The following is a 23,780-nucleotide window of genomic DNA, read 5'->3' on the forward strand; positions in this document are numbered from 1 at the left end:
TGGGATCCGATCTGGTACCTTTTTAATTTGGCTTCAGATCTACGATTTCCATTCTTTCCCCTCCTGTCACTGAAACAGCTGTGTGCCTTTGCAACAGTATTCTTTCTCTCCAAAGCACTGCAGATAGAAAAGGTAATATCAACTTCTTTTCTTTGCAGAGGGTAGATTTAAGATGAGGCACTTATGAACCCAGTTTCTAGTGATATTTCTGAATTCGTGTATTAATGGCTGCCCCAGAAAAACATGGAAAACCAGTTAAAATTTAGCAAATCTGTCTTCCTGAGCAGTCAGAAGACACCAATGGACTCCAGCCTCCCAACAGGTCCCTTATTGTCATGCAGTCAGACAGGCTTCAAGGCAGCTCCAAGTGTGGGTGTGTGGCAGGCAGATCACTGCTTGGGTACCGTGGACAGAGACATTTTTTTCTATGGGACTTGTAAGGGCAGGAGCTTTTGAGTTCATTGTCTGTGAGAATGATCTATAGGCTGCTCCTGATGCTTCATGGAGAGACAGACACAACCTCCAGACCTTAGGCTGAATTTCCATACAGGAAAGGCTTATGGATAATGAAAGAGGAACCCATTGTATTTGAACAACTTGATTCAAGAAATACTTGAGTCTCAAATTTCAGGAAGTTGAAGAGATCTTGGAGGACATGATACTCTTCTCTATGCTTTTCCCAGTGTTGATTATCATCAAATAAGGATGATGGGCCACATAGTTCTGCAGTGTGTCTCAAATTCTGGTATTGTCTGCAGATTTCTTGTCCAAATGCAAGGTGGAGGAGCACAGAGCCTGGTGGTGATCAGACCTGGGTTTTGGCAGCTTTATCCTAAGTGGCATTTGGAGAGGAGTCAGTAATAATGTGATCTATACATCTTTTATAAAAGGGCAGCAAAGGTGAGGGTGGTGCCTAGAGTAGCTGCACATGAGAAGTTTGGTAAATACAAAACGCAGAGGTGGAGTTAAGGACATAAAATTAATCTAAGATTGATGCTTATTGACCCAAGCTTTCTGCTGTCCAGGGCTGTCATCTCTGGACTTCCTGCTTATTTCCTTAAGAGATCCAGTTGTCAAAACATACTGGTCTAACCTGAGTGTCCCCCCATCCTCTCTTGAAAGACTTCATAAGAACCAGAGTCTGTCAGCTTGGAGAATGAAATTAATCGTTCCTCCTCCATAACTTGATGCTGTCTAAATGAGTAAGCTGAATAAAGCCCTCCCAGTTTTCTAACTAGTAAATTTACCCAAAAATATTTTATCTGTCTTTGTTGTTAAATTTCATCCTTCTTCTCCCCTACTCACCCATCATACATGGAGCAAATCCTGAGATCCTACCTTATTCCTAAGTATCTTTTATCACATATACATCATAGCAGAGCAAATGTAAGGGCTATAGTGAAGGTAAAAAACATTTAAGTACTTGAAATCTCTTGACAAGAGAAGCTGTTAAAAACCCAAGGAGACATTGATCTTTTTACACATTGAATCTCTTGCAAATTCAGTTTATTGACTTGTCAACTGATGCAGTATGTAATAGGGATTTTCCTGCTACAAGTTTTATTTAGAACTGGCGACTTCCAGCAAAAACAATTTTGGCTTAATTCTTTTCATACAGATGTAACTTCAAAAATCTGTTGAGATTCTCAGTTGAGTGTTCAGTAACAGCTTCATTTCACAGTGGAGTTTGATGGTATCCATATCTCATCCAGATAAGAACCTTTAAAGATATGAGGCGTGAGTTTTCATTCAAACCTTAGGGCTTGGCCTATCATTCATTAAAAAATACTGGATATGATTCAAAAACTCACTGTGGTGAATGTGTTACACCAGGTAATACAGAGCTAGCTGAACTTTTTAGATGAACAGTTTATTCACTCAAATATACAGGGTATTTTTGGCTTAAATTCCTGAAGATTTTTTTTGAAAAATCATATATGTTTTATAAAAACTAAATTTAGAAAAGACATTTAAAGCCTGTTTATCAATGACTCCTCCCAACATGCAGACTCAGTATATCATTCTGAAGCCAACTTAAAGCTCAGCAATTAATTTAAAATTAACAGATTTTTAATTTTATTTCAATTTGTCAAAAAATATAAAAAGGACACTGAATAGCTCATTTAAATTATCCTACTGTTTTGCCATGAAAACAGAAGGGATTATTGTCTCTCATTAATGAAATTTGATTCTTTGTTGTAAACATAAAAAATCCAGCTCTAATGATTTCTTTTTATAAAATTGAAATCAACTTTCTAAGCCTAGTCTAGGAAAGCTGTGAAAAGTTCTAGGGGGAAACAGCTTCATCAGAGCAGATGAAACCTTGGCTGCTGGAGTAATGCTGTAAAATGCCCAAGATCCTGCACACACAGGAGCAGGCAAGGAGACAGGCACTCCCTGCCCCGCAGCAGTGTCACACAGCCACAAACATCCTGAAAGAGAATTTCAAACTTGTGTTTGGCCTTTCCTTCATTTTTTATCCTTTATTTTATATTTTATTACATTTAGTCTGTCGAGGACTTTGGCAGAGACCGTTGTGAACATCACTGAAAAGACTGAGTTGTAAGAGGCTCTGCCCCAAAATGTACTGAAAAATATTTATAATCTTGCAAGGCTGAGGTATAACCAGACCCACATTCTTTCTCATTAAAGCTTTAGGTGTACCTGGTAAACAAGATTTCAGCCTAGCACTGAGTGTTGGTTGTTTATAGCATGTCAGTGTTAAATACAGAACGTCAAACCAAATTTACTGCATACAAACAAGCATCCATGACATGAAGTACAGTTGTTAAAGACTCGTGTCAAGTGGGGATTGAAAAGCTTCAGCTGAATCTTATGCAAAGGTAAGAGATTTATCTGCATATTCTGTTGAATTTCTTTAACAGGATCAAAGTTGAAGGCACACTGGATTTCCACAAATTGCACAGACGTTGGTCAAAGTGTTGTGAATGCTCAATATACCCCTTGATCAGCCCCAGGCTGTGCAGGTTGAAATAAAGCAAAAGACAGAGAGCAAAAACACTGAACAGAAAAATCAGTATTCTTATTGTGCCTGTTTATTGTTTGGAGCAAGAATTTGAAACTTAATCTTATTCCTTTTAGTCATGAATGACTCGCTTTTTGCCAAAGAACAGGAGTTTTGAGCCATTTTAAACAGCTGATGTCTTTATCTCGATCAAGGCATCTTTTTCTCTTAATAAATCAGGAAGCATGAAAAGAGATAAAAATCAAGCTCTCCAGAGGGTGACATTAGGCAAAGAATGACACCCTCACCCCTAATCTGTCATACTTCACAATCATACACAAATATGGGCAATAAGAGTGTTTGTGCACAGTGTGAAAAAAGATGGATTTTAGGATGTTTTAAGGGAAATGCTTTCATTCCTGACTTCTAATAATGTCATGTGTATTGAGATTGCAAATACAAAGCAGCAGATTTGGACCCTGTGAAAATGGGATTAACAGTGAATTGGATTAGTAACTTCCTAGGAAAAGACACATTTTCTCTATGCAATTTAGGGTGGCCCAACACTCAGTGTTACATCACTTAGATGGAGTTTCCTGGCCTGGCAGAGTTATTCAGAACCCACAGCTGACCACCATTGTGGAGATGGCCAAACGTCTGAAGTTATTAACTAAAATTTACACTGAAGGACAAGGTGACCTTCAGCAACCACCCTCTTTCTGCACTGAGGTGGATGCTGGGCACTATTTGTCCTCTTGCAAGAGGCAGGTGAAGCCAAGCACAGCAGCAGCAAGGACCTGAATCATAGAGTCTCAATTGCTGGCAAGAGGCAGACTCCATTTCAGGGTGATGTAGACTATGTAACATCCAGCTTGGTGACAGTCTGGGCTGTCAGACACAACACAGTTCCTTTCTTTTGACCATCCTGATCACTGCTGTGGCTGCCTAGGAAGTCCCAAGACTGCATAGGAAGCTCTGTTGCTCCATGGCCGTGGTAACTTCTCCAATTCATGGTAAACGTTTATATGACACAGCTGTAGAGGGCAGCCTGAATCCAGCTCCCATTTCTCTTCATTGCTTAGAGAAATCAGGTCTGGTAGTGTGGATTATCAGATGTGCTGCCCTTGAATACAAGACACAGCATGAACAAGTAAATCTTCAGTACATCTGAGCAAAACCCTAATTTTCGTTGTCTGAGAAGCCCTGTGCTAACCACAGATCCAATAAATGAGCACTGTTGCTAAGATAGTCTGGTCTCTAGTTCTTTCTGACCTAGGTCTTTCTGTTGAAGCTGTCAACAAGAGAACTAATTATAATGTCAGACATTTTTGTGCTGAGACATACTCTGTCTGCAAGGAAATAAGGAGCATTTAATACTGCTCTGTGGACAACTTCTAGAAGATAGAATGGTCTGATTGTGGCCAACCTGCATCAGACTTTATTTACTTACTTTAAAAGAAAAGCATTTGATGTCCTAATTACAAGACTTAGATTGCATGGCAACCAGGTCCATTTTACACAAGCATGTTTGTTTGGAGCCTTGCAAAACTGCAACGGAGGTTGAAAGGTTTGAAGGTCAAGGTAAAAGCAGAGGTCACAAAGAAATACAAGAGGAATATTGGATAAAATAAACAAAATTTAAAAAATACAATATCAAAACAGATTAATTTAATTTCTCTTCCATTTAATAACCCTTGTTTATTAATTAAAACTGAAAAGGACATTGAAGAAAAATTAAAGGAAAAGGACTTTCCTTCCTGAAAGAAGAGAGAGAAAGAGAGGCAATCCTGATCATCTCCTATTCTCTCAACTTCCAGGAAAATAGTGGATTTACCATAACATATGATATCTGCTCTTGTTTACAAGAAGATTTTATGCTGTGCATATCAACATAATATCAGGGTCAACAAGGGCAGGAGCCAACTTGATCTGCAAACTCTCCTCCTGCTAAACTTGGACTTAAAACAAGCAGGCTTTGTACTCCAAGTTCAAGCACAGAGCTTTTGTGTTCTGTAAGCTTCAGCTCACCTTAAATCTTATCAGTTCAACTGTGCAGCGGTTTTGTGAGATCCCGTATGGACCTGGAAAACTATATATGTAATCTCAGAATTGAGGCTGGAAGGCTTGAAGTAATCTAAATGTGAGTGACAGAGGAAATCCTGTGCTTAAATCATCACCTAAAAGTTGTCACTATATTCAACACAAATATTTTTATCCTTTTTGACAAATAAGTAGGCTAGAAAATAAGATCCATAGATTTAGTATCCAAAAAGGTTTCTTGAAGAAGTTCGTATTATTTTAGCAAAGAATAGGAGCTCAAGATAATTGCCTCCTTTTCATTCCTGCTTTGGGTATAAAAAGACTAAAAATCATACATGGCACTTGGAGGTCAGAATTAAAGATTTTCGTAAAAGAAAAAGAAAAAAAGAAAAAGAAAAAGAAAAAGAAAAAGAAAAAGAAAAAGAAAAAGAAAAAGAAAAAGAAAAAGAAAAAGAAAAAGAAAAAGAAAAAGAAAAAGAAAAAGAAAAAGAAAAAGAAAAAGAAAAAGAAAAAGAAAAAGAAAAAGAAAAAGAAAAAGAAAAAGAAAAAGAAAAAGAACTGGACTAATTTACTAGGAAAAGAAACAATATAGCTTTGGCTGCTGACCAAGATGCCACCTTCTGTTGAACTACCTTTCATATGTAATGCTTCCCTCCTACTCTTTTCATATCCCATGACTCTGATAATGGTGCTAACCTAAACTTTGGATATCATGCTATGCCTGCATTCTCTTTAACTACTCTTTTAATACTGCAGCTGGTTTTTTACCCCTGAAAAGAGACATCAGGGCTGGGAGAGAAAATGCAAACACATCAGTTTCCTGTACGTAAACCTTGAAAACTTTTTTAGCAGTGCAGCATGAAACTTTGTGTTAGAAGGTGAGATGGAAATCAGCCTTAGCTGTGAAGATTAAAAGCAATCAGGAAGTTATCTCTTCCAACAGCTGTTGGACTCCCAAAATCTTACATCAAGAAGGGGCATAAACAACTTGGTACTCAGCTTCCCTATCTCATTGTGCTGATTTACTTTCAGGATGTAACAATTATTTTAGGCTGGGTGAATGTGTGCAGATTGTGGGAGTATTTCACTCACAAATCCCTTAATAAGACATTGCATTCCCCAGTGTACTGCCTTACCCTGCATCCCATCCTGATTGCTCATGCTTCAGCTTGAGAACAAAGCTGGAGCCAAAAAAGGGAGCTTAAATTGTATTTTTCTCATTGACACTGTTTAAAACAGTCATCCCTTTTAACGTGAAATTTCTGCTGAAAAGAGGCTAATGAGCGGGTAAGGAACAGAGATACAGCTACTGGCTCGATGCATAAATTCACATTCTCTGTTCTAGACACATTTCATTTGTTGATTCATTTCCTACTCTATTATTCCAAAGTGGTCTCAATCACCCTATGATTTATTTCTTAATAAGAATTTAAGGAGTTGTATCATTTACACTCTGTGTAAGATCCTAAATAAGATTCTAAACATTCTAAGCAAGGGTCTAGCTGTGTTCCTTAATGCCTTGCCCATGTTGTGCTGCCCAGGATCAAGGTCTGCCTGTGCTAACACCAGCATGGAAAACTCCTGAGGAGGAGGGCAGCCTCCCATGCACTCCTGGGTCCCTGTGAGTTGCACAAATGACACAGCTGATGAGCTAATCACAAGCCACAGTTTGCTGCTGTTTCAGCAAAGCCAGATATCCCTGCACTTTTAACCCCTTTCTGGCCTCCTACTCACCCTCTCTGGTATCAGCCTTTTGTCTTTTTCCTGAAGGAATTCTTCCAACTTTCTCTTATGTCTGGGATCATGGTGCCCATTCCTCATCCACACAACCCTCTGGACAGCTGAGTTTTAATACCCATAAAGAGCTCCACAAAACTGTTCCCAGTGACAAACTCAGCACTTCAACCACTCTTCCCAAAACCAAACCACTACTTCTTCAGAAGGAACACAATTTATTACACCAGGAGAAGAGCACATCTTATTTAAAGTTTTACCCCTCATCTTCTATCAGAGACTGAAAGTTGTATTGCTCTACAGCCAGCTATGTTTACACTAGAGTTATGCCATTTCTTTATCACCAGAGAGGCTGTGACCATGGTGTTAAACAGCCTCCAAGACAAACTGTATATGGGTAATAGTCCCCAGCTTACACTGGGCCTCAGATTTCATGCAAATTGTATAGAAGAGTGGCAGCTAGCCTGGGCTGCAATGGGGACAGTTTTAACAGTCTAGCATACTATATAATAAGATTTTACTGTCCAGTGATGTTTCCTGATACCATTTGACAACACAGGCACTGCAGGGAGCTCTGTTAGCTGCTGGCCAGTGGAGGAACCACTCTTTAGAGGTCCATGGAGAGCATGTGTGGCTCCAGCATGTCTCTGTCCCAGCTGTAAAACTGAGAATTCTTCCTTTCATGGTGAAATTCTTTCTGTTTTCCTATCTCATTCCTTCAAGAGACTTTGTATGGAGAGACAACCTGGATTTAAAGAACTAGACTTTAAAATCATTCAACTGTATACGTCCATTAGAACAAGAGGAATAATTGTCTTGTCCCTTCAACCCTGCTGCTACAGAATCATTCTCCATGGTCTAACAAGGTATTAATGAATGCACGAATGAAGAAAAAAGATGGTACTTGCAAGGAATCTAACTGCACTGTTACTCAGTGAAGGTTTGTTTCCCTGCTAATGTTCCCATAGAACTAGACCAAGTTACATTTCCACAATGAATATGAAAAAGTTGTGCATTTAAGATCACGAGTTCTCTGCCTTTCAAGAAGTTTGATAAAAAGCCCCATGCACTGCTCCCTCCTACAACACACGTGGGGGGTCTCATGCACGTAAAAATCTGTTTCTATTAACCTGACACATATGACAGTTCCTCACACCATCCCACAGCCAGGCAGCAGAAAATTCTGCAGAGCTGAAGATGCAAGACACCTAATCTTCTAATACACTTTTCATAATTTCAAGGAATTTTAACACTCATAGGGAAATAGAGATGATCAGCACCTTGCACTTAACCTCTGAATATTAACATCAGGGTCAGCTCCTGTATGGGCAGACTCACCAGTCCCCATCAACCCTGATGCAGAAAGACCCACCTCTGGGCTAAGAGGTTTGGTTACAGCTCTGGGCTCCACCTGAGACTGTCAGATTTGGGGCCAGCTATGGTCATGGAATTCGTAATGTCACTCTCCATGCACATGGAAAGGAACATATCACAGAAGTTAAATCCAAGCATTATCTTGTGGCAGATTTAAGTACTGCTAACAAGAACTGGGTGTGAACCAGTTATTAAGGGACAAAGGCTCAGTTATATGCATATCTGTATGTTTGAAGGGGCAGAAAAACTTTGGTTGATTCTGTTTATCTGATCTCCACCTGCCCTCCTGGAATTTTTCACATGGTGGTGTTGAAGCAGGAATTTGCTGTCAGTCTTCATTATAAGGCTGAACCAGCTAGTACATGGAAGGCATATGGTTTTCTGTAGGAGTACACTCTCCTGCTCCCTCTCTGCAACCAGCCTGCTAGTGAACTTACTGTTTATTCAGTTACAGGGCTCCTCACAAAAAGCTGGGAGGTGTTTATGGCTCCAAAGGCTCATAAATGAGAACGGTAAAATTATTCCTGCTGACTGTGCAGCAGGGCCCTGAGAATACAGCTAGCTCTAATAATACTGTCCAGACACCTCATGTTTCCAAGTTAAAGACCAAACTACCTAATTGCAGCAATACACATGTCCAAGATAAAGCATAATATCCCTTTAAAAGGAATTTCCAGTAATTTGTGTCCTCAGCAAGAAGTAATTTACTTGCACTCATAATTCTACTGTATTGCTTTTTTGTTAAGTAGATCGCTGCTGTTTTAACAGCTCTTGTTCTGCTTGATTCTCTACTATCATCTCTATCATCTCTATCATCTCTACTATCCCAATTCTACTTTTTGGGAGGGATGTGGATACATTTTGTGCTCTTTAAATGACTAGCTTTTCTGAGATGGGATGCCTAATGAATCAAGAATCAGATATGAATTTTTGAATGTAACTTCCGTGACTGAGGGTTTTGCAGATCCATAGAGTTAACTGTAGTTTTACTTTAAAATTTAAGAGCCCAATTTTCATGTTGAACAGTGTTACAGACTTGGACTCTTCATGTTTCCTTAAAGGAGGACAAATACAGTAGTAGAGCACAAATGAAAACTACTCCCACTGTACACTTGTAGAGACTGAAGACCATTAATTAAAAATCATGCAGAACTGATTAATGTTTCACACCATTGCAGCTGCTGCAATGTGAAAAATATTACCATATTTTTCAAACCTTTCTGGAGCTAAACAAGATCAATTACATTATGAGGCAGCAAAATGTATTTAGAGCTCTGAAGTGCCTTACACTTGTAACACCTCAAGGCTGGTACTAAACAGGGTTCAATAGGCTGCCTAGAAGTCTTTAAATCATAGAATACTTTGAGCTGGACAGGGATTGACAACCTGGCCTTGAATGTTTCTAGTGATTTTGCATCAACCACCTGTCTAGGCAATCTCTTTCAGCGGCTCACCACCCTCATGTAAAAAAATTCTTCTTTTTCCAGTCTAGATAGATCCTCTTTTAGATTAAATCCATTACCCCTTGTCCTATGTCAACAGGTTCTACTAAGTTTGTCCTCATTTTTCTTATAGGCACCCTAAATATCTGACAGCCACAATAAGGTTTGCCTTGAGCCTTCCTTTCTCCAGGCTGACTCTCTTACAGGAAAGGTGCTTCGTCCCTCTGATCATCTTCATGGCCCTCCTCTGGTCCCACTCTATCAGGTCTATGTCTTTCCTGTGCTGAGGACCCCCAAGATGGACACAGTAATCCAAGTGTGCACCAGGGCAGAGTAGTGAATCATCTCCCTTAACCTGCAGCCCATTCTTATTTTGATGCAGCCCAGGACATGACTGGTTTTCTGGGCTGTGAGTGCACATTGCTGACTCATGTCCAGCTTTTCCTCCACCAGTATCCCCAAGCCCTTCCCTACAGATCTTCTTGCAATCCCTTCATTCTCCAACCTGTATTATACCAAAGTTTGCCCTGACCCAGGTGCACCACTTTACTATTGGCCTTGTTAAACCTCATGAGTTTCCCATGAGCCCTCTTCTCATGCTTGTCCAGATCCCTCTGGATGGCATTCCATCTTTCAGGTGTGTTGACCACACCACTCAGCTTGGTGTCATCTGCAAACTTGTTGAGGGTGCACATGATCCCACTGTCTGTCACTGATGGAGATATTAAACCTTACTGTTCCAAATAAAGACCCCTGAGGGATGTCCCTTGTCACCAGTGTCCATCTGGACATTGAGCCATTGACCACTCACTACTGGCTAGTGACCATCTAGCCAGCTCCTAATCCAACAAACAGTCCAATTTAAAAATCCATCTCTCTTCAATTTAAAAGAGAAGGATGTTGTGGAGACCACACCAAACACAAATTACAAAAGTCCAGATAGATGACATCTGTAATTCTTCCCTGGTCCACTGATGTAATCACTCCATTACTGAAGGCCACTAGGTTGCTCAGGCAAGATTTGTCCTTGGTGAAGCCATGCTTTGGACAGCATTTTGTTCATAATCAGTTCTTTGTCATTAAGAACATACTATTGCTATGAGGAAGGTAAAAAAAAAAATTGTTCTGTCCGTCTGATATTTGTCTTCAAACTGTGGTCCTTGAAGAAGTTTCTCATGAAGAGGTATAGCATTTTACCTCTCTTCAGTCTACTAATTAACCAGATGTTTGCTAGTAGCATAGAGTGAGTCTGTTGGGGAGGGAGTAAATACGCTTGCCTATCATTTTCATTAAATCCTTTTGGTTATGTCTATGTCTATGTCTATGTCTATGTCTATGTCTATGTCTATGTCTATGCCTATGTTTATCTATCTATATCTATATCTATATCTATATCTATATCATCTATATCTATATCTATATCTATATCTATATCTATATCTATATCTATATCTATATCTATATCTATATCTATATCATCTATATATCTATATCTATATCTATATCTATATCTATATCTATATCTATATCTATATCTATATCTATATCTATATCATCTATATCTATATCTATACAGTAGTTTGCACCTGGTGTTGGGATCTTCCACCTTGATGTTGCACTACTATTGGCAAGGTCCTGCTGACAGTTCAGTGGCTGGAGAGGATATATGCATGACTACTTCCACTGAAGTAGTGTGACTAATGAACTCTAATGTATATGTACATACATGCATCATGTGGGGCACAGTGGTTTTCCCATCCTTGGAAATGTTCAAGGCCAGGCTGGGTGGGGCATTGAGCAACCTGGTCTAGTGGAAGAGGTCCCTGAGCATGGCAGGGAGGCTGGAACTAGATGATCTTTAAGTCCCTTCCACCCAAGCTTTTTATAGCTTAATGTATGATTTAAAAAGTCAGTCCTGTAACACATGGCATCTGGAATAGAGCTCAGGGCCTTCATATTCAGAATTCAGCAAGTTTATGGAATAGGTCTTCATCCAGAATACAGAGGTTACAAGCATGAAACCTTCTGAAAAGACCCATTTATACAAAACCAAAGGAGGAAATTTGAAAAAAGGCCTTTTTAAGAGTGTTAGAAACTCTGGACTCAGTTTTCCCAAGCAATTGAGGCAAACTCTCCAAATCCTGCATTTCCAGTCATACAACAGCACCTCAAGGCCTTCCCTCAGGATGTTTTTTTCTTGTATCAAATTATCCCATTCATCAACAATGTGCCTCAAAATTAATCCTTTCAGACATTTCTTTAACAACTTCAGGATGTGTAAAAGATTTGGGTTTTTCTCATGTCACAAAAGGATGTTTGGATATGGTAAATTAAGTTCTTCTTCTAATCTTCTGTTGCCCCTCTGAGGGAATTAAAAATACAAGATGCATGCTGCTGGTGCTTGATTGCTGTTGTTGATCATTGTGGTTTTCCTTCTTCACTTCAAGTTACTTGTAAAAGATGAACCAAACCCAGATGTTACAGAATTACTTGCAACTAAAATGGAACATTTGTGAGAGAGTGACTGACACAATGGCTGACATACAGGGTGTGGTATATCCTGAAACCTTCTTACCTGTATTTTGGATGTCATCCTTTAAGGTGATCCCCTAAATCCAGCAAAGAACAACATGGAAATAACACAGAGCTGAAAAGACCTCCTGGACACTGAGTCTTTCCCTTTTTTTTGTTTCAGACAGGGTGCCACATGCACTCTTGGCTGCCCTACTGACACCTGCACCTGCTCTATTGCACCACAGTCAGCTGTCAGGCACCACCTCACAGAGCCACCATTTCTCCCTTGCAATACAGTAAATGCCAAGTTTAAAGTTCAGAGGGGTAGGAAGACATTTCCCAGCAAACCAGAAAATTACAAAGGCATTGTGTTGCTTTTACTACTCAAAGAGTTCACCAGGCTAACAAAGAAACCTAATGCAATAATTTCTCCTCAAAATAAAAGTAGCAAACTGCAGGAAGAAATAAGTGTATTTATGAGACCAGCAACAGCTCAATACCCAGAGCAGAAAAAAACACAAGGGAGACAATAGCACTGTTGAAGAGGAGAATTACATTTCCACCACCTGAATAAGATGGTGAATTCAATAGGTGCCTGCTTGTTGGAGAACTGCAGAGGATGTCTGTTCTGGATCTGCTGGGATCACCTGGGATAACTTTGGCCAGTGAGGATCTAAAAGTTCTTCCACCAGATTTCTGCTAAGTGCCCTACTGCAGGTGTGTAGTCAAAACACATGGGCTTCAAACAGTGCTGCTAGACAATGAAAAATTTACTCTCCATTCAAATTTGTTTGAGGATCTGCTCAGCCAGATGTGTCAAAAGTCTTCTGAGGTTTTTGAGAATTAAGATTATGCGTAGAAAAACACTGGAAATGTTGCCAGACACACAGTCAAAGTGGGGTCTATCACAGAGTTCCCAGCAAGCCAGGGTCTGCTTAGGGCTGAGGACTTCAGGGGCAGCCCACAGGTGTGGCAGGGCAGGGCAGGGCCAGGCAGCCCCCAACCTTCCCAGTGCCCCAGGCAGGGAGCAGGGCAGCTGGGGCAGCCCCAGACATCAGGCACATCCCTGGGCAAGGGCACAGGCTAATACGTCCTCCAGCAATATTTAGGAGGTCACCACAAGAACAAAGGGGTTTGTGGGCTCTGCCTTCACCTTCCCTTTCCCTCCATTCCTTTCTAAACAGCCGGGCCAGTCCCTGACTGCTGCTCTGCAGGCTGGCAAGCCCACACTGAGGAAACACTGCAGGAAACCCTTCAGATGAGAGAAGGTAGGATGGAAAGCTTCACTCAGTGGATGCTACTATCAAGTCCTCCTCTCTCAGCCTCTTCATGCAGCTGAATCACTACGGAGCAGCAGCTCACAGCTGGATTGCAAAAGCTCCCTGAGGACCGGAGACAGGCAAAGAGACCTTCACAGAGCTGCTCTTTGCAGAGCTAAACTGAGGAGAGGGTGGGGTTGATATTTAAAGTGGAGTGATAAGAGATGCTCACTGATGAAGAGGAAGGATGCTAAATGGCTTATTTACAACCTCATTTCCTCTTGACTTGCAGATGCTGTCAATATTTGTGCATGTGTGATACGCTTCTCTATTTCCCTAAAATTATGTCCATTTTCTGCACCCTAATAAACAGATTTCCTACAATTAGAGAGAGCTAGCAGGAAGATGATCTGCCAGCACAGGGCATTGCTCTGTGATTTGGGACTGAAACTTGCTCAGTCACTTGTGAAGAGCAGTCCTAGACATAGGCCTTTTTTGCTGCTATTAGCTACCTGGCAGAGAGTTTACAATTGTCCTGGTCTGTTTGCCCTGACAAAGTTTGGTTCTGGACACCCTTGTGAACTCTGGTAACAGAGTATTCAAAAGAACACCAAAGACACTAATTAATTCTTCTCTGAAATTGCCCCAATCTTCTTCCTCTGCTCTTAGACCAGCAGTAGTAAAACTAAGATTTGTTACAGAGATAATAGGAATTTTAGCAAGCCATCTTACTGAATCCTTTCAGGAAAGACAAAGTGGCAGAGCATGATTGAATGGCCCAATTAACCTCAGCATGATATCTTCAATTGGCAATATAAAAAGCAAATGCTAGAAGCTCCTCATCAAATATCATTCAATCCGCTGCCATGATTACTTACATTTTAGAAATAACCACAGCTGAGATACAGTTTAAATACTAATTCTTAGTATTTAATTTTATTTTTTCTTGTCAAAATAACAGTGGCAGAAAAAATTCAATTTGAAACTAGCCCTCAGTCTAGGAGAAATTCAACTTTTGGATATAAATAGCAGCAACACCTGCCTAACCTAAATGCTCATTTTACTTTAAACTAGTTTAATTTAAGCAATAGAAGTTACACTTACTTTTAATGGGCAGCAGCTGTTCATTAAATTTATAATGACATTTGGGTACCCTGGTGATAGACATTCAGAAATATCATATACATAGAGACAGAAATTCATTAGTAGCACTACCGAGATGGCTTGGAAGTGAAATTAACTTGAAAAGAGACACTTGTTTCACCTCTATCTGCAGTTTGAAAACCTAGACTATTATCTAAGGCATATAAATGAGCCAAAGCTCATCCTATAAAAAATCTGAAGCATTTTCCCTGTGAGAACATGCACATGCTTAGGATTTTTCTAAAAAAAATATCATGGTACTACTACCACTGGAATATAAATTTGTTTTACTTCCATTTACTTCCATTTTACTTGCATTATACAGAGACGTACAAATCTAATGCAGAGGCTGATATATTACCACCAAGACAGTGGTGAGGGCGTTAGAGTTTATGCATGTGATGGTATTTGCTTGCCAGGGAACTGCTCATTTCTAACAGACTCTGGCTCTGTCCTGATGCCAGGTGGATTATTTTTAACAGCTTCAGCAGACAAAACAGTTGACCCATGCATTATGAACTAACACAGAAAGTAATTACAGAACTCTAGTAACTAAACAGCTTTAGTCTTTTATGAATGCTTTCTCTTGGTCTGTTAATTATACATTAAAATCCATCTCTAATCTCTTAGCTTGGGTCTCTTCTTCATGTCAATTCCATTTCTCCTCTCTGAAAGAAGTACTCCTAGTATCTACCTGTACCTTCTTACCTGTAAGATACATGCTTTATAGCCCAGAGAACTCAGCAAGGGATCAGTACTAAAAATGTTATTCCTACTTGCATTAATAAGGCAGCCAAGGTCAAATAAAGCTGCGTGTATGGACTCCATGGCATTTCAAATAATCTGCAGTGAGACCTTTGCAACCTTTTTTACCTCAGTGGGATTGCCAAATGTTATCCTTTGCATTTCATTAAGCAAGTCTGTTGATTACACATAGGAATGGACTAGAACATGACTAGATTAGAGGAAAACTTGTAAAGTGACACACAAAACCAAACAGCACCTTTGTTAGTTTGGTTTGGCAAGAATTGATGATGTAACCTCCATCTGAATCATTTTATTGTGTGGATCAGTAGTAGCAGATTTATAGAGGGAAAGAGTCTGAGAACCCAACATCCACACAGTACCTCTCACAGGGTTTAGTTTTGCCTTTTTCTCCAGAGCAGCTCCAGTGCAGTCCCACGGACTGAAGACCTGTTTGTGGTTGTAATGCATTAGCTACACTACCAGAGAGCATTTTCCCCTTTAGTGTCCTGTAAAAGGAATCCAGTTCCTGTTTCAAAAACTGTTCCATGACAGGAATCAAAGCATGGTAATTATGAGGAGAGACATTTGTTTCAAAACACTCTTCTGATCCAAAACAGTGTATTAAAGTAAATAAAAAGCATATAGAGCAGGGTTTTTATGTGTACAGGAGACAGCACACATTGGAGCTTTTCTGAGGACTGGATTTGAATAGCTCTGACAATTTAGAAGCATTATACCGTCACATAGTTCTCTCTGAGCATAGTTCATTTTTTTTCTGTTAAGTAAGTCCTCCAGTGGCAGAAAGCTCATTAGCAAATTCTCTGCTGAAAGCAATGCTTATGTAAGTTGAAGAAAAGCACGTTATCAGAAGAATGTTTTGATTAATTTGCTGTTCATTAACAATACACCTCTGTGGCTGTAGAGTAAGTTCTATTTTGAAGACAGCTATAACAATTATACACAGCCACTTTTTTATTATTATTATTATTATTTTGAGACTCAGGTGTTCTGAGAATATTTAACCACTTCTAACAAATGTTTGGTATTTGTTTACTTCAGGTCCCCATTTAAACTCTGCAGCACACGGTTGCAGAATGACTGGCAATCTGAGGTCCCAGAGGGCTTCTTCCAAGAAAACTACAATTGCAGAGCCATAAAAAGTCTTCCTGGTGATAAAAGGTGACCAGGTTTGTGTGTCTTGTCAACCATGAATCAGAGGTAGAGAGCACATATCAGCTTTAAACAGAAAACTTACAGTAATTACTTTTTCCAGAAGGTCAACCTGGACGCTTACTATGATGTACCTTAATCTGGATCATGCTTGCTTTAGTTCCAATGTCATTGCAAATCCAAAACTTTGACTCTATTTCCTTAAATGATATGAACCTTTTCATCACCTTTGTCAGAGTACCTAGCTTGTGTGACTGCTAAACAGGAGAAATCTTTTTTTTTTATCATATTGACAATTAGTCTATATTGTGAGGAAAAAAAAAATAATTAGTAGCTTTGCATTTTTTTTCCATGAGAAAAAAAAAGAGTTTAAATGAGGATTTTATTTTTGTACTGCATCTGTGCACTTCTCCATTTTAAGGGGTATTGTGGTGACGAAGACATCATCAGTGTTTTGACAACATCTACTAGCTACAGGTGTTATATCACTCCCAGCAAAAATAGCTGCCCTAGTAACAACACTCTCCCAAGCTGGTACTAGGCTGTTATATTTGGCCAACATAACCTGCTACTAGATAGGCTGTTCATCACTGCAGTGCTACCAAGGGTGGTAATAGAAAGGCCTCTTCCATTCTTCTTTCATTCTAGAAACTTATTGTTTCTAGGGGTAAAACGGAACAGTCCTCACACACTGTGTTTATTTCCAGGTTTTTAAAGAGCTTTATGATACTTAGGATGAGAACCTTTCTGCAATTATAAGTAGGTATATTCTCATTTTTCTCCATTTTGTCATCTGCCTAATTTTTTCAGTAGGTTTGCCCAGAATATTATTTTTCTAGCACTTGGTTTCAGCTAAGCCTGATCTGCTCAAAAACCTGCTTACAAGTTTCACTCAGCTCAGAGCAAAGATTGGCTGGAGTGACTTACCAGTTAATAATTGATTAAAAGAAAATGGCTCTTCCTCCCAGACACCTTCTCACTTTTCCAGCCTGTAACATCAGATGAGTGGAGCTGCAATGGTCTGCTATCACTGCTTCCATTCCTGTTTCTGCTGGAGCAAAGAGGGCAGTGAGTACTGACCAACAAAAAGACATCAGAAACTCAGCATGGTATTAACAGCTCTTGATCATTAAGGAGAACAAAGGACCATATTTCAGGCTAACAGCACAACATCTGCCAAAAATCTACACGGAGCAGTTATAAACACAGATGCGTACTTTGTAAGCATACTTCAACCAAATGAGTGAGCAGGTAGTTTTCCAAATACCTCCCTAGCTTTAATCCCTAGGCAGAATAGAGTGCACCAATCAAGTAGCTCAATAGCATTACCCTATGGAAATGTGTCCCCAGAGTCCAATGTTCCCTCTTCTTTCTCTAGTACCCCCAAAATTACTCCTTTTAAAGCCAGAGATAAAAAGAGCTTCGGGACTTTTGTCCTTACATTTTCACCAAATAAGAGGGAAGAAATTCAAAAGCATGGTGCACAGAGAAAGTCAATAGGAGCATCATGCAGCTCTGTGGAACATTCCTTCCTGCCCGGCTGTTAAAGTTAAATATTTGTTTCATTTCTTTCTCTATAGACAGAAAATATTTGAATGCCTCCAGTTTTGAACTATTGTTATGAATACTAACAAAGGGCTAGAAACACAAGGGATCTTAGACAGCTGTCCTCTATCCCTCTGATATACAGGTGTGGGAGGGAGCCTGCCTGGCTTACACAGGCTGGAAACAGAGCTGCATTTCTAAAGAGATAGGCAAACTGGTAACCCAGGGGAAAGCCACCTAAGTCAGCAAAGCAGAAAAGCCCCAGAGAGGTGTCTTAAAATCATCCCTTTCTGCAAACATTAGCTCAAAATCTCCTCCCATATAGGAAAGCACTGAGGTCCTCAGGGAGAGGGAGATGGCCTGTCAGGAATCGGTGTTTTACCAGGCAATCTTCTCCTGACTGTAGGAGTTACACTGGGGGCTGGTTAGTGCTGAGCTGGTGCCACAATGCTTGTGAATCCTGTTGAAGTTTGTTCTTTTCTGAACTGATCATGACGCAACCCTTTCCTTCAAACCCTTGATGGGGATCTGCTTCCCCTGTTGGTGTCTGCAGCTGTCTGAGATGCAGAGATCTACATTTGGCTTCTGCTTCTGTCCCAACGTAAGCATGAACTCTGAGCATGAGGGCCCTGTCTACACATCTATCCCCATGCTTCTTTGTGGCCTGCAAAAAAGGCATTTTCTTTCTGCCATAAAAGCCATTCACTTTTGCATGCAAGAGGGGAACAAACATTTTCTCTACCTAGCGGTTAAGGAAGTTTATATGAGAAATTATACATCTGAGAGTTACTATGGGGCTTATATCAAGCAATTTTCAATAAAAGATTACCACAGATAACCTGAGGAGTTCATTTTTTAGCTCAGGAACTAAAATGGGTTGCATAAAATGTCACACCTTTAGTATTTTCTGCAAATGAACACATTTTGCCTCAATGGGGCCATGCTAGTGCAGCACTTCACAGTGGCTGCCATAGCTCACCCACCTTCTCTGGTCCCAGCTGAAGCCACAGGAATGGTTCGGGTTTCTCTGCATGAACTGTGTAGCATTGAATTGTGTGTTACTTCTGCAGAAAGGAGGCTGGCTCAGACAAGTTTTGTTTCCCACCTGAGCCAACTCACTACCTCTAAGAAAGTCCTGCCAGCTGACATCCCCTGCCCTTGCAATGGAAAGCAGGTATGCTTCAGCAGAAGTGGGACCTAAATTCAGAGTATTTTTCTTCTGGGCAAATATTATAGGAATAGTCATGAGTCTTTTTGATGCTGCAGCCTACAGTCAGACAAGAAAGTTCATTACCTTAAATACATATAATAATTTCCAGAAGAATGCAGTGCAGTTTTCCAGAGGTCTCAAGAACGATTAGTTTTGGAAACAAACCTTCTGCTTTCAAATAAGGTTTCCTTTAGCCTTCCATATTACAGAGCTAGCTTAGCATGTCATGGAAAAACAAGAGGGACTTCAACAAAAAACCATTGTCAGCCCTTCCAGTTTTCCCACTACATTTCTTTAACCCATTCAGAAGAGACTGACCTTTTTTCTTTTGTATTGGTCTTCTATTCTTACCATATTGCACAACTGAAAATCTGAATCCTTAGCTTCTCAGGTATTCATTTTCACCATACTGCTCTAAGAAAGAAAATTCATGAATGGGAAATTGAAGCACCAGAGAGCCAAAGAGCTCCCAGAGCCATTCAGGGAGTCGTGGGTTCAGGGAGCACTGAGTCCAGACCTCCTAAGTCTAACAGCAGGACCTCAGCTATTCAATCATCCTTCCTCTCAATTGCACCATTTACTTGTCCAGAGATCACTTTCACATGATAAGTCTTTTTAATTTAAAAAATACTTATATTTTTAGTGTATGTTCATAACATGAGAATCAGAATATTTTTTACTGAATTATGTTCATTCTTTATCAGTTATTTATGAATACCAGACCTGTCTCTCCTTGTTCAATAAAACAGGTATGTATTAGTTTAAATTAATGCAAATAAGGACCATTGATTCCTCTGACCCCTTTAATTCATTAGCCAGGCTGATTAGTTTTTTAGATAAAGTTGAAGGGAAAAAATATACCCAAGGTGAATTTTGAAACAACTGTGTCAAACTGAAACTGATCCTAGAGTGATCCTTATCTGCAAACTACAGGATATTTGTTCCACTGAACGTCAGAAGGATAAAATCTGTCTAAAGTCTCATGTTAGCAATGGACAGCCCCTTAAGAGACCTGCATCTGAGAACAGGCTTTATTTTATTGGCCATAAAAGTAAACAGTGTGTCTTATCATGTTCCTACCTAGGCAGCAAAATACTCTGAGATGGCAAATTTCTAAGTTTTCCATACTGTAAGTATACAATTTTTAATGGGTCAGTACTTTGTTGAAAGACAGTCCTCAGCACAGACCTTGTAAAACCCAGCCATTGCACCAGTAAATGTTCTGGCCACGAATTCTGACATTTGCCTTCAGACTTGGGAGCTGGACTAAGGCAGGGACGAAGATTCTTACAAGCCAAGTGGAAATTTCCAAAGTGCTCGGTCTGGCAGGGGCCTCCCAGGCCCCAAGGGCATTCCCCACAGCCCCTAAATGCAGGCTGTATGCTGTGATAGTGGGGCATTTAAAGCATTTCTCCTCAGAATAGGTATGTCTCCTTTCACAGTGTAAAGAACACTTAAGAATGGGGCAGCCACAGAACTGAGCTTTTCAAATAAGCCTGAAAAGCTTGTCAGGGATTGTAATAATACAGGTCAAGCCAGGCAGTGACTTCAGAAAAAGGGAAACTTCCACACAGCAGTCTTTAACCATGAACTTGAGCAAAGTGTTCGTTAGGGTCTGGGAGCTGGGATTACACCCTGCTGCTCTGCTCTTAAGGATTTGAACCCGCGGTGCCTTACACTTTTCAGGGAAGGAAAGCTCTCACTTTTAGGTTATCACATATTCTTGTGGGTAAGGGGAAGGAAAAAAATCCCACTTGCAATTTTTCCTGTTGGAGACTTTTTATATAGGATGATTAAATATTAATTGGCCAGAAGATAAGCATTACTCTCTAGGTGTTCCTTTGGGCAAAGGGATGTCCCTGATTCTATCCTGTCTCCTGGTAATGCCTGCACAGAGACAAGAATGCAGGTGGCTCTCCTCCTTTAGCTCAGGAGAGTGCCTAGCAGCTGGGAAGGTACTCCTTCTCTTTGGACAAAGGAACATGCAGCTACACAATTCAGTGTCAAACAGCTGCAAGGGCAGGATGGAGGGAACCCCAGCCTGAGGTACCCCACCATGTGCTGACTCACGGCCAGAAAGGAGAGGGCAAAACTGCTCTTCATGGTTTTGGAGATGAAGGGAGAGAAAGGAGAGAAGTACAAACCCTGGAGGAAGATAGATACCTCACCAGGATCGACAGGACTTGGAGTCCACTGAAATCCAGAGCAACCGTAGTTTTGTGAATGATTCTCTTCTCCTAAGCTCAACACACCTCTCATCACAGAAAGAGGGATTTGAGAGAAACAGAAATAAAAAAAAGGTGACATCTAGGGCTGCACTAGCAGCTGTTACAAGCCTGGAACAAGCAGCACTAAGGCTTAAGATCTGGTATTCAGCAGAAGACCTGACAACCTCTGAAGAGATTTGAGGCAGAGGACCCCTGTGCCCCAGCTTGATGGTTGCCTTATGGTCATCCACTTTACCCATCAGTAAAAGCACATCTTGCATTCCTTGTTATTCAGTTCTGAATCACCAACGAAAATGGGAAAATATTCCTTGAAAAATGTACCTGTGCTCTTTGTATACTTATTTTCAAATGTGAGTCATAGACTCAAATACCTTTTAGATTTTTAGGTTATGCAGAAGAAACGAAAGACAAGAGATTCCTGTAGATAAAGAGAATTTGTCACATCCATGCCATACCCAGCCATCACCACTGAAGTCCTGGTAACAGGGTTATGAGCAATGGAAAGTTCTGTGTTCTTCATCAGGTGAAGGTCACCAGCAAGAAGTTCACTTATACAATACAAATTTAGTTCAAACCTGTATTAAACAAACTGGAACTTTTTATGTCTACCATGTAAATAATGAATTCTATGTTACGTATCTTAGAAGAGTGATTAATCCTTTCTTGCATTTCATATTACCCAAGTGAACTAGATACGAAATAATGTCTTGGATGGTTTTAAGAGACACCTTTAGAAACACTGGGACAAATCTGCACAACGCTATTTTCAATACAAGTGCATTTCAGGCTTCACTCAAATTCCTCTGGAGAAAACAGGATTCTTTACTTCTGGGTCAGACTCTTGCTCTGCAGGCAACATTTGTACTAATACCTTGTAAAACAAAGTATTTCTAAGCTTTGCCTACATACAGTTGAAGAAAAGTAGGATGTATCAATTTTGGAGGTGTATTTACCACAGGTGCTAAAATCTTGAATACTGACCCTACAGGCCTTGAAGCTGTAAATGTCAAGAAAAAACAATTAACAGCAATTAACATACAAGTGATTCCTACTTACCTATTTTTTCTGAATTCCCTTCCTTTATTAGATTATTATCTCTATTCTGCAGCAGTTGGCTTTCCTTCCCAGAACCACTTTTTTTAAGCACAGATGGGAACAAGAAATTGCCAAATTCATTTACAAGCAGGTTAGTCACTAATCCAATGCCAAATGTGGAGCGCCGTGCAGTAAAAATTTAGGTTTCAATGCATTAACACAAATATATAGCTATAGAGACCTGTGGCACTGCTCATCACTTTAATGAGGAGGAACTTAGGTGGATTTTATGCCCTCTGACCTGGATATTCGCCCTCTTCCTAGTCTCCCCTACATGTCCTGTCCTGGTCATTAGACATGCTTAAGGATTTCTCTAATTACTGAAAGTAATCTGCTCACCTACCAAGCCACCTTGGTCCACATGACTGTTGTCAAACTGATTTTTCTCGATACCAAGTGTCTCCCCAAGCTGGGGATCATCTGGAGGCCATTTAATCTGATGTTAGGGCTGCTTTGTGTGGATGATACAAGGGTGAGCTGGGGGAGTGTTTGGACAAGAGTATTTGGGACTCCTTCCAGTGGTGTGAGATTTCTTGGGCATGGTGACCTGGTACTGCTAACAAGGTGCCTTACTGAGCCAAGACTGCAGGAGCTGGAAAAACAAGGGTATTTCCTGCTAAAGCTTAAAGCCCCTCTCTCCTTACCTTCTCATAGATAAAACCATGAGAAAAAAAATTTAAAAATGAGCAACCAATTTTCTTGTTTTCTAACATCACAGAAACTGACACATTTGAAAGTTTTTGTTGTCCTTTTTTCCTCCCACAAACTAACACAGTAAAAAAAGACTCCAGAATATTCTGAATTATACACAAATTCAGAAATGTTTGCTTAGAAAAGAATTCAGGCCCAAAAGCAGATAGAAAAAAAACCCCCACAAACCAAAAAAGCTAGTAGTGGACACTGAAGCCAAGGTACATCTCCCAGACTAGCACTCTCTGACAGATAACAGCATTTGCATGAGCAGTGATTTAAGTCATAGTTTTCTAAGTGCCACATACTTAAAGGCATTAGAAAGATTTCAACATCATTAAGGAGAGCTGCTAAAACAATTGCACCAAATTCCCTTTGATGGTTCCAAATACTTTTACTTGCCAATGTCAAATACTTACCAGTGATCACTCTATTGCTACTTTGCCTCTGCTTTAAAGAAAGTGACTGTATAAAAACTATATAGGCTACTAAGAGAAGGAAATAGAAATTTTACCTGGTAAGGACAACACCTTCTAACAAAAATAGAAACCTATATTTAGGCTCTGTTACTTCATGCCTGGTTAATCTGGAGAGCATGTCCGGGAGAGCAACTGGTGTTAACCA

General features: G+C 40.1%; 1 long non-coding RNA gene across 1 annotated transcript; it reads right to left on the reverse strand.

Annotated features, from left to right (window-relative positions):
- Positions 1–1,498: 1,498 nt before the first annotated feature.
- Positions 1,499–23,403, reverse strand: LOC134547464 (uncharacterized). Its single transcript, XR_010079478.1, has 3 exons — positions 22,810–23,403; positions 17,316–17,436; positions 1,499–1,720 (listed from the first exon to the last, which is right to left on the reverse strand). It is a non-coding gene; the product is annotated as an uncharacterized LOC134547464 (long non-coding RNA).
- Between the last annotated feature and the right edge of the window lie 377 nt (positions 23,404–23,780).

This window comes from Prinia subflava, chromosome 1 (assembly GCF_021018805.1).
Source record: "Prinia subflava isolate CZ2003 ecotype Zambia chromosome 1, Cam_Psub_1.2, whole genome shotgun sequence".
NCBI lineage: Eukaryota > Metazoa > Chordata > Aves > Passeriformes > Cisticolidae > Prinia > Prinia subflava.